Source organism: Pinus tabuliformis, chromosome 7 (genome assembly GCF_031772625.1).
Source record: "Pinus tabuliformis cultivar Carrire ecotype Pingquan chromosome 7, CPIR1, whole genome shotgun sequence".
Lineage (NCBI taxonomy): Eukaryota > Viridiplantae > Streptophyta > Pinopsida > Pinales > Pinaceae > Pinus > Pinus tabuliformis.
Window position 1 is genome coordinate 1,108,518,678 of NC_142293.1, and position 18,885 is coordinate 1,108,537,562.

The 18,885-nt window shown below is 40.0% G+C and overlaps 2 pseudogenes; both read left to right on the forward strand.

Annotated features, from left to right (window-relative positions):
- The first annotated feature begins 374 nt into the window (after positions 1 to 374).
- Positions 375 to 2,190, forward strand: LOC149251420 (cytoplasmic 60S subunit biogenesis factor REI1 homolog 1 pseudogene; annotated as a pseudogene).
- A 4,710-nt stretch (positions 2,191 to 6,900) lies between these two features.
- Positions 6,901 to 18,885, forward strand: part of LOC149251421 (cytoplasmic 60S subunit biogenesis factor REI1 homolog 1-like) — a 163,760-nt pseudogene continuing 151,775 nt past the window's right edge.

Below are 18,885 nucleotides of genomic sequence, written 5' to 3' on the forward strand. Positions count from 1 at the left end.
ACCTCCTTACACGAATTTGGTCAGTGTATATGGTGGTCCTAATGTTCAGACTGCTTGCAACTCATGGATGAACACAGTTGACATGAGAGTGCAATATCTACGCAGCAAAGGCTTTTTGGCTTAGAGGGTTTGTAACTATAGACCTACTATTTTTCAATGAAAAGATTATATTGAATTTGCTACAAAGAAAAGGAAGCTATTATAGCTTGACAATAGAGGGAGTGCACGTGACACAAGGGCCACATTAGAAACATGTGCACTATGCATGCTAATTGTTGCGAAGGTTTAAAGGTCAAGACTCACGACCTGGGAGCAACTCAAACAAAATTTAAGGCAAACTGTGTGTAGATTTGGGTGCGCGGTGCATAGAGCATATGGCGCGGTGCACATGGGCCGCGCGACGCACTGGGCGCTTTTACACAGTGCAAATATACACTGGCGCGGCGCACTCACCAGGCGCGGCGCACTGGCTATGCCGCGCGACGCACAGGTCAGACAATCAAAATTTCTATTGTTTCTCTGCAAATGGAGGAAGACGTCGTTGTTATCTTGCACCAGAGCGCTTTTATGAACCAGGAAGTGAGGCTCAGATTTGCTGCAGCTGCTTCTCGTTTTCTAATAAGGCCAACAAAGTTCCATTTGGTCCATCTCAAGTTCCGGGGTCACAAACTCCTGGGTATCAACAAAATAGTAATGGCAATGCAAAATGTGCACAGTTACACATACAATAGCTCAGGTTATACAAGATTTGGTGATGGGACCAAAAGCAGACAACACTTATTCGGCGTGCATTGCTGCAGCATGTAGAAGAACTATGTGATTTTTTTTTTGGAGAGAAGCAATGTTGCTGGTGTTCCTGGAGTGACAGAAGCCTTATTCCGAGCAAGACAACAAGCTTTGGCTGAGGAACAGAAGAGGCTGGAAAGCAATCGGATGTTGTATAGCTGCTCACTTTGTGGAAAGGAATACAGAAGTGTCGAAGCACATGCTCAACATCTTAAGTCAAAGGCTCACATTCAGCGTGCTTCTGAAACGCCAGCTTCTCGAAGTGCTGGCATTACTGTCATTAAGCCACTACCAGAACGTGCAGCAAACAAGTCCTCTTTTGTCAGCAAACCTTCTTCTTCTCTAAATGAAGATAAATTGAAAGAATCTGAAGGCAGTGAAGAATGGGAGGAGGTCGAGACCTATGGCATGGTTGGTGTAGCATCAGAATATATGAAGAGTTTGGATGTTAACGAATCAATTTTAGGAAATGCTGGAGGCAATTTTGAGTTGATAGCAGAGAAGTTAGAGTGGGATGCCAGTTGCTGCTTCATATGTGATTTCAGGCCAGATGGGACCATTGAGAGTTGTGTAGAGCATATGCACAAGATGCATGGATTTTTGTTCCTGATGCTAAATATTTGAAAGATCTCCATGGATTACTAAGCTATCTTGGCCTCAAGGTGACTGATGATTTTATGTGTTTGTATTGCAATGAGAAATGAAAACCATTTCCAAGTCTAGAAGCTGTTAGGAAGCATATGATTTCTAAAAACCACTGCAAATTACACTACGGAGATGGAGATGAAGAAGAAGATAGTGATTTAGATGACTTTTATGACTACAGCAGCAGTTACGCGGACGAAAGTGGGATGCAAATAGTCCCCACAGAAGAAAATCTCAATGACAATATTGAACTTGGCTTTGGAGGGGCTGAACTGGTAATCCAAAGAAAGTATGAAAATGGAACAACATGCAAGATACTTGGTTCTCGTGAATTTCTTCGTTATTACCATCAGAGGCCATGCCCAACAGTTGAGAGAGATGTTTCTCTTTCTCGTGCATTAGTCTCAAGGTATCGAAGCATGGGTTTGGCAACTGTGCAACCAAAATAGAAGATATTGAGACGCAATGCATTAAAGAAAATACAACGTTCTAGAGTGAAGGAAATTTCCATAGATGTATTCTATGATTTGTTTGAGATAGCTCAGACCGATGCATGGTTGGAAAATGCCTATGGCTTTTCGGCTGGAGCTGAATTTAAACATATGTACATGTGTTCCTCAGAAACTACGTGTCTATCTCCATTCTGGACACGCAAAGGCTGCTCAAAGGAACAAAGGGTGCATAAAGGAACTACGTGGATTTGCTAAGAGGGATAAAGGGCGCATAATCATACGCCTTGATCCTGCTAAGACAGAGTAATGAATTTGTTGTGATTTCGATGCACATGGTATTAAAGGAGAAATTGCAGCTTGGACCGTGGATTATTACAGAACCATAGATGTACAGGTGGAATGTCGGCATTCTTATGGCAATCAAATTCATGTCGCCGATGGATTTTCTGGCAAAGTCTTCATTCAAAGGCATGTTTATTGAAAATTGGTTTTTATTCAAATGACAGATGGACAAGAGACTACCAACTAATTATACCAAGGAACTATATGATGCAATGAATAAACATTTTGGCTAGAAAGGAAATGATGTTGGAGATATGATTATTGATACATCCGCATGAGATCATGGAAACATTTGAAGATTGCCTTACACCTGCAAAGAATGTGATAATGCATTAAAATACAATGCTTGAGACACCACTTCAGAGCCTTGGTGATACCTCTACTGATAGAGATAAACAATATCCAAGGAAAAACGAAAATTATCATCAAAAACAGATAGCATTAAGGCAACCTTGTCTGAGAACAATAAGATGATCATGTCAAACCCTAAAATGGATGAGGAGGGGCAGATGAAATGTCATGAAAAATATTGTAATCTATTTGAATGGAGAATGGAGATGGATGAGAAATATCTGAACCACCATGCAATGAATGTGCAACGGATGATCAATGTTGAGGACGAAGGAAGGTGAAAAGTCAAAAATTAAATGCCTAAATATAAAACAAAGGTATCCACAACAGAGGATTCAAACAAGGAAAATCCACAGGACTCTGGCAGAAAACAGAGGAGGCGACCTTGAATGACACAAGTCTTCAATACAGGTGATAATGCATTATTCAAAAATTGATTCCATAATGGCATACCACAAAAAAAGGCATTTTTTTCTTGCAGTAATCTTTTGGAATGTGATTACCAACGACATGGTTCACTTCCAAATTATCAAACCAAAAATGAAATCCAAGATTCCTCGTGCTATTTAAAGAAACTTTTCTACAGCAGTTTGATTTTAGAGAGACAAGTAGAACAACTTCCAATGTGTGCCTCAGTGGAAAGAATGTGCTGCTACAAACATAATTCAGCTGCAACAAATTCTTAAGTACCCTGTAGTTTGGGTGTAAGTTCGATGAAATAAATTCATTACCTGACTTGAATTTTTCTTTGGGTCGAATACTAGTTTTAGTCATAAAGAATGAGAGAATAATATCATCTGAACTTAATTGAGACTCTTTTAAGTTGGTTCCGTTTCGGTCTTAGAAGAATCTTGAGTGGAGTATCAGTGAGAGGGATAGATCAAATTCTATAAAAATGCATTTTCAGTCCATAATATAGGGGAAGGGGCGGAAGCGTTGAACACATTAGTATTTTTGTAAGCAGTGCATAAAGGAGAAGGCCTTGAATGACACAAAAGGTGAAAAAGTCGAAAACCAAGCTGTGAAAAAGACACAGGGAAGGTAAAAAGTTGGAAACCGAAAAGCCAAAATTTAAATCAGAGACATCTACTAGGGCAAAGAAACAGGATTCGATTTCCTATTTTTCACTTCAATTATGATCTGCAGCTACATTTGTTGTCTTTTTATTGATCATCAAAAATGTTTCAAGTGGAAGAATGTAACGCTGTTCTGTCTATAGAACAGATGGACGGTTCCTTTCCTATCCTCAGGATTTTAGGTGAAATGGCCCCTATTCTCATCGATCTGTTTTCCCATTCTTGAGTCTATTTATTGTATGAAAATTTATGTGTAAAGGGTTCTGAGTTCTGGGAAACGGTGGAGGAATAGCTGTACAGATTGACAGAGAAATAATTAAATGGTGTAGCTCTGATATATAAGATTCTTGTGGTATGAGTTTTGGCATGTGTTTTTCTCTCTGTTTCATATGTATCCTGTGATGTTTTGCATTTCATTCATGATCGTTTCCAGCTGAATACTTTTAAGTGAGAAAGGTAGAATTCAGTCATTGCTCTGCCTTGAGGAAGTGTTTAGTCTTTATGTGCTTTCTTCTACCTGGAAAGGATTCATACATTAATGCCCTTTTCAACTTTCTTAAACAATATTTTCACCCCATTTAAATTCAATTCGATTGCTAAAACCTCATGCTTATCTCGCCTCATGAAATATCTTGTGCCTTTGGTTAAATCTCTGCTCATGCTATCCTTGTCCCATGCAGCCCATCAACTTAGTCATTAAATCCAATATCCCTCATTCAAATTCATTTTACTAGCCTAAATCAATTCCCATTTTAAGTCATCTCGGACTCTATTGATCATTTTATCAAGATAGACCCGGAGAGAGCCCTCTTCTGTCCTCGTAGGGCTAGCTACGAGGCTGAGCTTGGTTTGATGTTGCCTTGAAGCTCACCTTCATTCAGCCTGAGGCAGATTCGAGTGCTAACATAGTGGCGACTCTGCTGGGGAACGAAAATGGTTTGCTTGAAGATTTTATTGCCCCAGTACACATTTCAAGTTCAGAGCTGATTGTTGATGGCGAACAAAGATCAAACATAAGAAGACGGCTGAAATCATTCACTTGGCGACTCCATTCACTGAAGAATCCAGCAATCAATCCTTCATGGTGACTCCACTGCAGAGAGATCAGTAGCGGTAAGATTTTCAAGATGGATCGGATTGCAAGAAGATACGCTCCCATGAGCCGAGATCACATCCCAGGTTTTCCAAATAAAATGCCCAAGGTAGATTGGTCAAAGAATTTTCCTGTGTTCAGAAATGTGGAAGGTAATGACGCTGCTCTTCATCTGGTGAAATTTCACATTCACGTGCATAAATTAAAGATCAATTTTCCTGAAGACTGTTTGATGAAAATGTTTATGGCTACTCTGGAAGACGAAGCCTGATCTTGGTATGAAAGTTTGCCACCTGCTTCCATTTATTGTCTAAAGGATTTTCATTCAATATTCTTTGAGAAGTATAAAGAATCTTATCCATCATTAAATTTAGTTCAGGATTGTTGCAAGCATGCTTATGGTTTTATTGAGAGCCTTGAAAAATACTATGAGGATGATAATTTTATGGACGAAGAAATCATGGAAGCATTGTATGAAAATCCGTTTTAGCAGCCTACAAAACTCTTAGAGGAAACTTTGCAGCAGGATCAAAATCAGCAGGTTAAAGATTTCCATATGACTGAAAATGATGAAAAAAGAAGTCCTATTTCAGATCTAGTTGAAATAAATGAGGATATGTAGGAAAATGATGTTCCAATCTCCGAAAATGATGATGATAAACCAGATCGAGAGACGGATTGTGATGAGGAAAAACATGTTGTTCCGGATCTCATAGAAGAGAATTGCATTGTTGAGGCTACCTCAAATGAAGAAGACAGAGTTACAGGCCTAACTGCCCTCATCTCATCAGAACATAGCCTTCCTACCAAGGTAATCCAGTCAATTCATGAACAGCAAGAGGATATCTTCGTTCAAGTAGGTGAAAAAGTTTCTCTGGATGAATTTATGATAGATGATAGAGATGTCATGCTTGAGTTTCAAGAATCATCTGAAGTTGCTTTTTTCATGATTGATGAATGTGATGAATGTAATGAGAATCTGGCTGTCATATCATGCCAAGATGATCAGAAATATATTCAGACTATAGCCGACCAGACCATTATGGATTCCATGTCAGATTCTTCTTCATATGTTTCGTGTTTTGAAATGTTCTTTGAAGAGGAAATATGCTCATCTACTTGTTCAGAATTTTTTGAAGACCAGGAACGTGCTCTTATTTATGAAGAAAAATCAGAAGCAAGAGAAAAAGACATCTCGTTTTCTTAGTAATAGGTGGCAATGGAAAATCTTCATGTTTTTCAAGATCCTCTGGCAAGTTTGTTGCAGCCAATAGTGAAGGTGATTACTGCAGTATTCAGTGATGAAGGGGATCATGGTCAACTGTGTTTTCGAATGCCTAGTTACCAGTACTCATTGTTGACCAGAAGATCTGATCAGGAGAATCAATCAAGAAGGCATCTGCTTGATTGGTTGCATTGGAATTTTGATATAGTTTGAGGATATATTGTCTTGTAAGAAACATAGGTGGCCATGTACTGCCACCAATCTTTGAGTTTTAAGTTTAGGTCTTGGTATTCTGAGTTAGTTGGTTAGAGTCAATTTTTTTAGTTATTTCAGTTTGCACTGAGACAGTTTAAGTTAAGTTTCAGTCAATAAATTGAGTCATGTTGGTTTGTCGGAATAATGGACTCCATAGCCCAATGGACGAAGGCATTGTCTAGCTCTCCCAGAGATCTGATGTTCTTGACACGCCCATGAAGCGGGAGCTACCATCCCAATTGGAGCTAATGTTAGCATCAGTCTTGTCAGTCCTATGTCAGAGTATAATTCACCAAGGTTCATTTCTCGTCATTTGCAGTCATTGATGTTACCGTGGTCTAGAAAAGAGTCATTTCGGAGTCAAGGTCTTATAGTTGGTCTTCAAACATGTTGAATGATGCCTGTGGGCTAGAGGAAGGTTCATTGAGTTTCTATTTCAATATGGTCATTGTTAATAATGCGAGATTGATTCTTCTTCAAAACCCTGTTTTGATGAAGAAATCATCAAATGTGTTTTTGTAATAAATATGTAATTTGTCAAAGTGTTTCGAAGTTGTACAGCTCTTCAATGGTAGCAGCTTTAGCTGCTCCTATCCCTGCAAAAGCACAAACAAAAAGAACATCATCAGCACAAAGAGACAAAGCAAAATCAAACGAAATAGAGTTTGCATTCAAATGCCAAAATTATACAACTTGGTGGGCCGAATATCAGAAGATGAGGTTAAGGAGGTTATTGTGCTGAGTGCTTCTGCAAACAAACTGGCAAAGCTGAAGGAGAATACTGCAGAATATGCTGGTCTCATCGTGGAGGAGCAACGAAATCAAGATTCCACTTCAAAAGCCTAAAAGGTTGACTCAAGGAGAAGGAAGGCATTCAGTGGTCTTGGATCATCAGATGCAAAGATTTGTAGATATTCATGATTCCCTGAAATCTTTACCAAGGGTCTTGCTTTGTTCATTAGAAGAAGGTAGGTTGTTGGTGACTTTATAGGAGCTGCCATTTCCAACACCTCGCATACAAAGGTTACGACTTCCAGCTCCAGAGATAGTTCAGATATCAGCAAGTGATGGTACTTCTTTATATGGAGCTGTATATATAGACCAGCCATCGAAATATATGGCCCACCTCCTTACACGACTTTGGTCAGTGTATATGGTGGTCCTAATGTTCAAACTGTTTGCAACTCATGGATGAACACAGTTGACATGAGAGCGCAATATCTATGCAGCAAAGGCTTTTTGGCTTGGAGGGTTCGTAACTATAGACCTGCTATTTTTCAATGAAAAGATTATATTGAATTTGCTACAAAGAAAAGGAAGCTGTTATAGCTTGACAATAGAGGGAGTACACGTGACACAAGGGCCACGTTAGAAACATGTGCACTATGCATGCCAATTGTTGCGAAGGTTTAAAGGTCAAGACTCACTACCTAGGAGAAACTCAAACAAAATTTAAGGAAAACTGTGCGTAGATTTGGGTGTGCGGTGCATAGAGCATATAGCGCGGTGCACAGCACACTGGGCACTTTTACATAGTGCAAATGTAAACTAGCACGGAGCACTCACCAGGCGCGGCGCACTGGCTATGCCGCGGCACAGGTCTGACAATCAAAATTTCTATTGTTTCTCTGTAAATGGAGGAAGACGCTGTTGTTATCTTGCACCAGAGCACTTTTATGAACCAAGAAGTGAGGCTTAGATTTGTTGCAACTGCTTCTCGTTTTCTAATAAGGCCAACAAAGTTCCATTTGGTCCATCAGAAGTTCCAGGGTCACAAACTCCTGGGTATCAACAGAATAGTAACGGCAATGCAGAACGTGCACAGTTATGGCAGATATTAGCTCAGGTTATACAAGATTTGGTGATGGGACCGAAAGCAGACAACACTTATTTGGCGTGCATTGCTGCAGCATGTAGAAGAACTATGTGATTTTTTTTTAATTTTTTTTTTTGAGAGAAGCAATGTTGTTGGTGTTCCTGGAGTGACAGAAGCCTTATTCCGAGCAAGACAGGAAGCTTTGGTTGAGGAATAGAAGAGGCTGGAAAGAAACCGGATGTTGTATAACTGCTCACTTTGTGGAAAGGAATACAGAAGTGTCGAATCACATGCTCAACATCTTAAGTCAAAGGCTCACATTCAGCGTGCTTCTGAAATGCCAACTTCTCGAAGTGTTGGCATTACTGTCATTAAGCCACTACCAGAACGTGCAGCAAACAAGTCCTCTTTTGTCAGCAAACCTTCTTCTTCTCTGAATGAAGATAAATCGGAAGAATCTGAAGGCAGTGAAGAATGGGAGGAGGTCGAGACCTATGACATGGTTGGTGTAGCATCAGAATCTATGAAGAGTTTGGATGTTAATGAATCAAGTTTAGGAAATGTTGGAGGCAGTTTTGAGTTGATAGCAGAGAAGTTAGAGTGGGATGCCAATTGCTACTTCATATGTGATTTCAGGGCAGATGGGACCATTGAGAGTTGTGTAGATCATATGCACAAGATGCATGGATTTTTGTTCCTGATGTTGAATATTTGAAAGATCTCCATGGATTACTAAGCTATCTTGGCCTCAAGGTGACCGACGATTTTATGTGTTTGTATTGCAATGAGAAACGAAAACCATTTCCAAGTCTAGAAGTTGTTAGGAAGCATATGATTTCTAAAAACCACTGCAAATTACACTACGGAGATGGAGATGAAGAAGAAGATAGTGATTTAGATGAATTTTATGACTACAATAGCAGTTACGCAGACGAAAGTGGGATGAAAATAGTCCCCACAGAAGAAAATCTCAATGACAATATTGAACTTGGCTTTGGAGGGGCTGAACTGGTAATCCAAAGAAAGTTTGAAAATGGAACAACATGCAAGATGCTTGGTTCTCGTGAATTTCTTCGTTATTACCGTCAGAGGCCATGCCCAATAGTTGAGAGAGATGTTGCTCTTTCTCGTGCATTAGTCTCAAGGTATCGAAGCATGGGTTTGGCAACTGTGCAATCAAAAGAGAAGATATTGAGGTGCAATGCATTAAAGAAAATACAACGTTCTGGAGTGAAGGCAATTGCCATAGATGTATTCTGTGATTCATTTGAGACAGCTCAGACCGATGCATGGTTGGAAAACGCCTATGTCTTTTCGGCTGGAGCTGAATTTAAACGTATGTACACGTGTTCCTCAGAAACTACGTGGCTATCTCCATTCTGGGCACGCAAAGGCTGCTCAAAGGGACAAAGGGCGCATAAAGGAACTACGTGGCTTTGCTCAGAGGGATAAAGGGTGCATAATCATACGCCTTGATCCTGCTAAGACAGAGTAATGAATTTGTTGCGATTTGGATGCACGTGGTATTAAAGGAGAAATTGCAGCTTGGACCGTGGATTATTATAGAACCGTAGACGTACAGGTGGAATGTCGACATTCTTATGGCAATCAAATTCATGTCGCCGATGGATTTTTTGGCAAAGTCTTCGTTCAAAGGCGTGTTTATTGAAAAGTAGTTTTTATTCAAATGACATATGGACAAGAGACTACCAACTAATTATACCAAGGAACTATATGATGCAATGAATAAACATTTTTGCCAGAAAGGAAATGATGTTGGAGATATGATTATTGATACATCCGCATCAGATCATGGAAACATTTGAAGATTTCCTTACACCTGCAAAGAATGTGATAATGCATGAAAATACAATGCGTGAGACACCACTTTAGAGCCTTGGTGATACCTCTACTGATAGAGATAAACAATATCCAAGGAAAAACGAAAATCATCATCAAAAATAGCTAGCATTAAGGCAACCTTGTCTGAGAACAATAAGATGATCATGTCAAACCCTAAAATGGATGAGGAGGGGTAGATGAAATGTCATGAAAAATATTGTAATCTATTTGAATGGAGAATGGAGATGGATGAGAAATATCTGAACCACCATGCAATGAATGTGCAACGGATGATCAATGTTGAGGACGAAGGAAGGTGAAAAGTCAAAAATTAAATGCCTAAATATAAAACAAAGATATCCACAACAGAGGATTCAAACGAGGAAAATCCACAGGACTCCGGCGGAAAACAGAGGAGGCGACCTTGAATGACACAAGTCTTCAATACAGGTGACAATGCATTATTCAAAAATCGATTCCATAATGGCATACCACAAACAAAGGCATTTTTTGCTCGCAGTAATCTTTTGGAATGTGATTACCAACGACATGGTTCACTTCCAAATTATCAAACCAAAAACGAAATCCAAGATTCCTCGCGCTATTTAAAGACACTTTTCTACAACAGTTTGATTTTAAAGAGACAAGTCGAACAACTTCCGATGTGTGCCTCAGTGGAAAGAATGTGCTGCTACAAGCATAATTCAGCTGCAACAAATTCTTAAGTACCCTGTAGTTTGGGTGTAAGTTCGATGAAATAAATTCATTACCTGACTTGACTTTTTCTTTGGGTCGAATACTAGTTTTAGTCATAAAGAATGAGAGAAGAATATCATCTGAACTTAATTGAGACTCTTTGAAGTTGGTTCCATTTCGGTCTTAGAAGAATCTTGAGTGGAGTATCAGTGAGAGGGATAGATCAAATTCTATAAAAACGCATTTTCAGTCCATAATATAGGGGAAGGGGGGAAAGCGTTGAACACATCAGTATTGTTGTAAGCAGTGCATAAAGGAGAAGGCCTTGAATGACACAAAAGGTGAAAAAGTCGAAAACCAAGCGGTGAAAAAGGCACAGGGAAGGCAAAAAGTTGGAAACCGAAAAGCCAAAATTTAAATCAGAGACATCTACCAGGGCAGAGAAACAAGATTTGATTTCCTATTTTTCACTTCAGTTATGATCTGCAGCTACAGTTGTCATCTTTTTATTGATCATCAAAAAAATTTCAAGTGGAATAATGTAACGCTGTTCTGTCTATAGAACAGATGGACGGTTCCTTTCCTATCCTCAGGATTTTAGGTGAAACGGCCCCTATTCTCATCGATCTGTTTTCCCATTCCTGAGTCTATTTATTGTATGAAAATTTATGTGTAAAGGGTTCTGAGTTCTGGGAAATGGTGGAGGAATAACTCAGCATTTGGCTGTATAGATTGACAGAGAAATAATTAAATGGTGCAGCTCTGATTTATAAGATTCTTGTGGTATGAGTTTTGGCATGTGTTTTTCTCTCTATTTCATATGTATCCTGTGATGTTTTGCATTTCATTCATGATCATTTCCAGCTGAATACTTTTAAGTGAGAAAGGTAGAATTCAGTCATTGCTCTGCCTTGAGGAAGTGTTCAGTATTTATGTGTTTTCTTCTGCTTGGAAAGGATTCATACATTAATGCCCTTTTCAGCTTTCTTAAACAGTCTTTTCACCCCATTTAAATTCAATTCGATTGCTAAAACCTCATGCTTATCTCGCCTTATGAAATATCCTGTGCCTTTGGTTAAATCTCTGCTCATGCTGTCCTTGTCCCATGCAGCCCAGCAACTTAGTCATTAAATCAAATATCCCTCATTCAAATTCATTTTACTAGCCTAAATCAATTTCCATTTTAAGTCATCTCGGACTCTATTTATCATTTTATCAAGATAGACCCAGAGAGAGCCCTCTCCTGTCCTCGTAGGGATAGCTACGAGGCTGAGCTTGGTTTGATGTTAACTTGAACCTCGTCTTCATTCAGCCTGAGGCAGATTCAAGCACTAACACTTTTCTTTCCCAACTCTAAGGAATCTGACTCTCTTCTGTTTTCCATAAACACACAGAATTTTAAATCAACATGCCTCAAACTTGTTAACAAATTTCTTGAGCGAAGAATCTGCATCCCCTTCTCACTCATGTGCTCGAGTTTATGATGCCACAATGGCATATCTTCTCCTATAGAGGTTAAAGCATTAACAGAATTAGAAATACCATTGCATAAATACAATGTACCAACCTTTTCTCCTTTCGCTATTACCAAGGATCCTTTAGTGACCTTCCAAGTTTTATCTGTGAAAGTAGTTACGCAACCTTCACCTCCCAACTGCCCTGTTGAAATCAGATTTTTCTTCAGATCTGGAACATGCCTTACCTTATTCAATAGCCACTAATTTCCATTTTGTTATTTTATGAAAACTGTACCCATTCCAAATATTTTACAGGGTTTATCATCACCCAATCGAACTTGTCCAGAATCTCCTTGAACATAATCATGAAAATGTTTCTTATCAGGTGTGGCATGGAATGAGGCCCTTGAATCTATCACCTAAGGATCAACAATATTTTCTAATGAAATAATCAAAGCATCTTGCAACACATCACCTGTTACATTCGCTTCATGATTAGTTTCTTGCTGCGCATCTCCTTATTTTCCCTTTTGAGACTTGCAGTCTTTCTTCAGGTGTCCTTTCTTCCCACATTTCTAGCACACTATCCCTGATCTAGAATTGGATCTACCTTTTCTTGACTTACTCTCTTGGGCTCTTTCCTCTTTCCATTTCTCTTCCCCTAGAATCTACAGTCAAAGCATTACCTGATGTCTCACCAGAGCTTTTCCGTCGCATTTCCTCGCTAAGGATTTCACCAACAACATCATAAAACTTTAAAGTACTAGATCTAGAGACAGAGTTACTAATAGTGATAACTAAACCATTCCAACTTTCTGGAAATGAGCACAAAAATAATAGAGCCCTAACTTCATCATTAAAATTTACCCCTACAGAACTTAACTGACTTGTAACTGTATTAAAATCATTTAAATTATCTACAACAGATCCACCTTCTAACGTCTTCATATTAAATAAACGCTTCATAAGAAATACCTTATTTGAGCCTGAGGGATTTTCATACAGTTTGGCCAACGCTGATGTAGGTTTTAACCCTGTACAGAAATTCCTGCATACGAATTCTTAAACAAAGAAAATAAACAATGCGAGAGCATAACCCATAAAACACATATGCACAGAGATTTTTCCCTGGATCCCAAAACCGGGACTACCAGCTTGATTTTTCATTATGTTCCTTTCAATGTTACAATACATATTTATACATGATGAAGCATCCAATACCATGGACCGAAAACCATCGCGTCCAATACCATGGACCAAAAACCATCGCGTCCAAAAAACATGTGCGAAAATCATGCAAAAAACCATAGGTGGGTCCACCCAACCTAACATATGGTCCAAAACCAAAAATTTCTGGGGCGCTGCCCCGGACCCCATAAAGTGGGGTTACGGGTGCCCTTCAAACCCCCTATTAACTACATGTAAAGAATATAACACAACCCAACAATCTCCCACTTGTTGTTTTCTTTCCACAGGGGGCCACAGGAGAGCTTAGTCATTTTTTCAGCCCTGAGATTCCCATTGCTTCTCTACACCAAGAGAACTTCTCAGAGCTCACAGATTTTGTCAATGCATCTGCAGTATTCTTCAAAGTGTCCACCTTTACCAACAACACCTTTCTGTCTTCTATCATATCCCTCACAAAGTGATACTGAACATCAATGTGCTTTGTCTTTGAATGATAAGCAGGGTTCTTTGCCAAGAAAATTGCACTTTGGCTGTCACAGTCTATTCTTATAGCTCCTTGTACTAACCCCATACTTGAACACAATCTCTGCAACCAAACTGCTTCCTTTCTTGCATGAATGCCTGCCATGTATTCTGCCTCTGTAGTTGATAGTGCCACTACAGATTGTTTCTTACTCATCCAACTGACTGCACCTCCAAATAGGTTAAACACATACCCACTTGTAGATCTTCTTTGATCCAGATATCCAGCCCAGTCAGCATCAACAAAGCCATGAATATCCAACACTTTGTCCAATCCTGGTCTTCCTTGGTAGCACAAACCATAATCACTAGTGCCACGCAAATACCTGAAAACCCGCTTCACTGCTGTCCAGTGCTCCTTCCCAGGTTTTGACACAAACCTGCTCAATACTCCCATTGCATGTGCAATGTATGGTCTAGTACAGACCATTGCATACATTAGGCTACCCACTGCACTTGCATATGGAACACGGGACATGTCCTCTTCCTCTTCTTGTGTCTTGGGACACTGTTCAGCAGATAACCTCACACCTCCAGGAATAGGAACCTTCACCGGTTTACTATCCTACATATTAAAACTCTGGAGTATTGTCTCGACATACTTCCTCTGGTTTAACCATAGCTTCCTCTTTAACTAATATCTTTTAATTTCCATGCCCAAAATATAGTTTGCAGCACCAAGATCTTTCATGTCGAATTTGGAGGACAATTGGGTCTTTAAATCCTGGATAATTTCTTTGTCATTTCCAACCAACAACATATCATCCACATACAAGACCAGATAAATAATACGGTCACCAATTAATTTAAAATACACACAATGATCTGCTTTGCTTCTGGTGAAGCCAAGTCCCCGTATAAATGTATCAAATTTCTGATACCACATCCTTGGTGACTATTTTAACCCATACGGAGACTTCTTTAACTTGCATACCAGTTCTTTCTTACCCTTCACCGCAAAGCCTTCAGGTTGCTTCATGTAGATTTCCTCTTCCAAATCCCCGTGAAGAAATGTTGTCTTCACATCCATCTGTTCTACCTCAAAATCAAAAGCAGCAGCAACAGATAAAAGTAATCTAATAGAAGTTACCTTGGCAACAGGAAATAAAATATCACCAAAATCAATTCCCGGCACCTGGGAATAACCTTTTGCTACCAACCGAGCTTTGTATTTCTCCACCTTTCCTTATGCATTTGTCTTCTTCTTGAACACCCATTTGCTGCCAATGGGTTTCCTTCCAGCCGGCAACTCCACCAGATCCCAAGCCTCATTTTTGTGCAAAGATGCCATTTCATCGACCATGGCCTCTTTCCAGAGTTTTCCATCCTCTGAATCCACTGCTTCCTTCACAGTTCTAGGATCATTATCAGTAACAGACAAAGCAAAATTTGAACTGAAAGCAGATGGACTATACCTTTCTGGCTGCCTTCTTTCTCGAACTGATCTTCTCACAACCGGAGTTTGTGGCTCTTCATCTTCTGATTCCTCCTCTGCTGCAGAGTCTGATTCTTCCACCTTTGGCTCAAACTCTATCTTCTCAGGTTCCTTTGGTTGGACTTCATGTTGAATAACATCTTTTACCTCTGTGAACAACAAATCTCGGCTATACACAACCTTCTGTGTGACTGGGTTCCAAAGCTTATAACCCTTTAAACCATCCTTATACCCAATAAAGATGCACTTTTCAGATTTACTATCCAACTTGGTTCGTTTCTCCTTTGGAACATGTACATATGCATCACATCCAAATACCCTTAGATGTGAAAGAGAGGGTTTCTTACCAGTCCATACTTCTTGTGGAGTCTTATCCTCCAACGCTGATGAAGGTGATCTGTTGATCAGGTAACATGCAGTATCCACCGCCTCTGCCCAGAATTCCTGTCCTAACCCAGCACCACTGAGACAACTTCTTGCCCTTTCCATCAACGTCTTGTTCATTCTTTCTGCGACTCCATTTTGCTGAGGTGTATATGGAGTAGTCTTCTGCCGTGCTATACCACACTTCTTACAGAATTCTTCAAATTCCTTGCTGCAAAATTCTCCACCATTATCTATCCTCAACACCTTTATCTTCTTCTCTGTCTGATTTTCCACCAGAGCCTTAAATTCTTTAAACCTGTCAAAGACTTCAGATTTCTTCTTAAGGAAATATATCCATGTATTCCTTGAGAAGTCATCTATAAATGATACATAGTACACAGACTTACCCAGTGATGGAACCTTCACAGGTCCAAACACATCACTGTGCACAAGCTCTAATATATGTTTTGTTCTCTTACCACCAGAGGGGAAACTCACCCGATTTTGCTTCACATACACACAATTTTCACAGAAATCAAAATCCAGAGAGCTATCATTCATACCTTCTACCATACCTTTACCATGAAGTATTCGAAGGCCCTTCTCTCCAATATGTCCAAACCTTTGATGCCACAACATGGTCTTCTCTCCAGAGACCACTAGATTTTCTACTCCATTTTCAGGACCCATAGAACTATTGCACCCATCAACAACAGTGCTACCTTGCAGCTTGTACAGAGTTCCAATCCGAACTCCTCGCATCAATATCAGTGCTCCTCGAACGACCTTGCAGGTATCTTTCTCGAACACCGTCTTTACACCTGCATCATCAAACTTGCTTACAGAAATCAGATTTCTGGCCAATGCAGGAATATGTAGAACACCCGGAAGTGTTCTAACCCTTCCACCTTGCAACTTCAACTTTACGGTTCCCCGACCAATGATTCTAGCCTTCCTATCATCTCCTAAGAGGACATCACCACCATTGTATTTCTCATACTCGCAGAACCACTCTCTATGGGGAGTGAAGTGAAAGGATGCACCTGAGTCAATCAACCATGCCTCATGATCTACATGTGTACTTGAAGAAGCCAAGTACACATCCCCACCTTCATCTGAGGTGGTTTTCGCCTCTGCAGAAGGAGCATCATCAGATCCCTTTCCTTTATCAGGAGCTTTAGATTTACAATCCCTTCTGAAGTTCCCTTCCTTTCCGCATTTCCAGCACACCACCTTTGTAGGTTTTCCTGGAGATTTAGATCTCCCTCTAGATTTAGATCTCCCACTCGATGACTTATTTTTGTTTCTGTTCTGGGACCGTCCTCGTACAGACAAGGCATCACCATTCTGGTTGTCCATATTTTTCCATCTCATCTCCTCTGTTAGTAAGGCTGAGACTATTTCATCAAACTGCAAAGCAGTTGCATTGCTACCTATTGCAATAGTAAGACTATCCCACGAATCTGGTAGAGAACACAACAGACTGATGCACTTATCTTTGTCTGAAATTTTAATATCAACAGATAATAACTGACTTACCACAGTATTAAACGCATTCAGATGCTCTGTCACCGAGTCTCCATCTTTCATCCTCAGGTTATACAGCTTTTTCCGCAGGAATAGTTTATTCACCAGAGACATAGATTGGTACGAAGTCCCTAACTTGACCCACAAAGCCTTTGTTGTAGCTTCCCCTGATACATTCAGCAATAATGAATCTGAGACACACAATCGTATTGTGCTCTTTGCCTTCTGATCCAACTTCTTCCATTCTTCATCGATCACTCCTGATGGTTTAGTACCCGGATCTACCGCGATCCACTGATCTTTATCCACCAACAGATCCTCCATATTGAGTTTCCACAACTCAAAATTCTAACCATTGAACTTCTCAATCTCTATCTTTCCACTACTCGCCATCTTCTTTCACCACCATAATCGATCTCGCAGATCTCCCACTGAACAGGGTCTACCACAGGCCCGAGCGAAACCCCTCAGCAACAAAGGCGTCCCCTTGAAGCCAAAACAGCTATGATACCAAATGTAGGTTTTAACCCTGTACAGAAATTACCTGCATACGAATTCTTAAACAAAGAAAATAAACAATGCGAGAGCATAACCCATAAAACACGTATGCACAGAGATTTTTCCCTGGATCCCAAAACCGGGACTACCAGCTTGATTTTTCATTATGTTCCTTTCAATGTTACAATACATATTTATACATGCCGAAGCATCCAATACCATGGACCGAAAGCCTTCGCGTCCAATACCATGGACCGAAAACCATCGCGTCTAAAAAACATGTGCGAAAATCATGCACAAAACCATAGGTGGGTCCGCCCAACCTAACATATGGTCCAAAACCAAAATTTTCCGGGGCGCTGCCGCGGACCCCATAAAGTGGGGTTACGAGTGCCCTTCAAACCCCATATTAACTATGTGGAAAGAATATAACACAACCCAACAGCTGACATTAAACCCTGTGTTTTCATTTCCTTTGAAATATTAAAAGCTACCGATGCCGCTAGGCACAATCGTATTATTCCAAGTGCCTTTTTTTCTAGAATATCCCATTTTGTGTATGTCATACTCATCGGCTTCTTTGTCTTTCTGCTCAATGGTAGGTATAGATCTCCCTGATACAGAGAATCTTCCATATGCATCTTCCATAGCTGGTAGTTTTGGCTATTGAATTTTTTGACCCTAAACCTACCATCTTCTGCCATTGCCCCCACTCGAACCAGGAACCCTTTTCTCCTGCGAGTTTATCAGCCAAATAGACGTTCGGCTCTGATACCAAATGTTAGAAAATAATATATTACGGATCAATGGAACACATAAAATATTTTAGAAATATAAACACAAAAAATGCATAAAACAAGAGAGACACTGATATATGTGGTTCACCTATTTTGGGCTACATCCACGGAGAAACAACCAGCCCTTCATTTTATATTATCCAGCAAACTGAAGAGATACAACCTACATCAAATCCTCTATAGCACCCTCTTTGCTCTCAATCTTCTCTCTCTTCCTCACTCAGAATACAGATATACATAGGCGAAATACAATTGCCTCATATCTAGTGAGGGGTTGCCTTCTAGGGAAAAAAACCATAAATTAAACATAACTTCTACCGTCAGATGATCTGCCTAATGAACGGCCCAGATTGACTAGAAATTACTAAACTTTTACAAGGAAATTTTAAATCTATTTTTAGCTACGGGGCCGCTGCCCCGAACCCCCGCCGGGGGACCGCTGGCCCTCCTGCCGAGGGGAAAAGTCTCCCCGGGTGGAGGGGTGTATGGTTTTCCTGGGGTATACATTCGGCTGAA